Consider the following 856-nt stretch of genomic DNA (forward strand, 5'->3'; position numbering starts at 1 on the left):
CCCCCCCGCCCTTTCCCTAGTCGCCGCTGGCCAGTCACGAATCAAGGCTCACCTGAATCAAAGCGAATTTCCTCTCGAAGGGTATATAGGCTTTAAGAGCATAGCAAGGACACCAGTGCCCTGCAGAGGACGCACAGTGAATCGAGTTGTAGGAAACTTATTTCGACACACCTTAGTATGTTTCTTTAATTGAAGCGCCTTGGCCTATATTTCACTTGGCCTTAAACTGCTTTATCCAGGAAAAAAAATGTTTTCTTCTTGCAGGAATGAGATTTATTTTCACTGTAGGAAAGATTGTTGCCTCGTCACAGACAGTTTTAAAATCGCAATAAACCCTCGTTTTTTCACCTCTAATATGTTTTTATTTTACTTTTGTTCACTCTCTTCTAGGTGGCAGAGTGGAGCGATAACAAGGGTCTTGTTGGGGTACCAAGCACCAAGTACCACCAGCACAAGCCCGACATCCCAAGGAACAAGACTTACATCGTGACGAGCATATTGGTAAGCAGCACGATATTATATTAATAAAAAAATTGTGCCTCCGTGGCATCATTATCGGCGTTGATCTCTTAGGGCTGTCCAGCCTAATTAACCACTGCCCGGAGGAGGGTGGGTTTTGTCTTTATTTAACTTCAGAGATTAAATTCTCTCATCCCACCGGGGCTTCTCTCTCTCTCTCTCCCTTTCCCTCTCTCCCTCTCTCTCCCTCTCTCGCCTGCTGAGGTCCGCCAGTACGCCATCCTCAGATTGCACGGAGCACACCATCATTAGTATGAAAACTGCTGACCACTTTCACCGTGGATGGAAGGGACCGGGTGGGGAGGGAGAGGGGGCGCAAAGAGAGAGAGAGAGAGAG

The 856-nt window shown here is 47.2% G+C and overlaps 1 long non-coding RNA gene across 1 annotated transcript in view; it reads left to right on the forward strand.

Annotated features, from left to right (window-relative positions):
- The first annotated feature begins 382 nt into the window (after nt 1–382).
- LOC127751800 (uncharacterized) overlaps nt 383–856 on the forward strand; it is a 2,315-nt gene continuing 1,841 nt past the window's right edge. Inside the window, exon 1 of the long non-coding RNA XR_008012249.1 lies at nt 383–501. This is a non-coding gene — a long non-coding RNA (uncharacterized LOC127751800). The remainder of the gene's footprint in view (nt 502–856) is intronic.

This window comes from Frankliniella occidentalis, unplaced genomic scaffold, assembly GCF_000697945.3.
Source record: "Frankliniella occidentalis isolate FOCC.00 unplaced genomic scaffold, Focc_3.1 Scaffold1092, whole genome shotgun sequence".
Classification (NCBI taxonomy): Eukaryota; Metazoa; Arthropoda; class Insecta; order Thysanoptera; family Thripidae; genus Frankliniella; species Frankliniella occidentalis.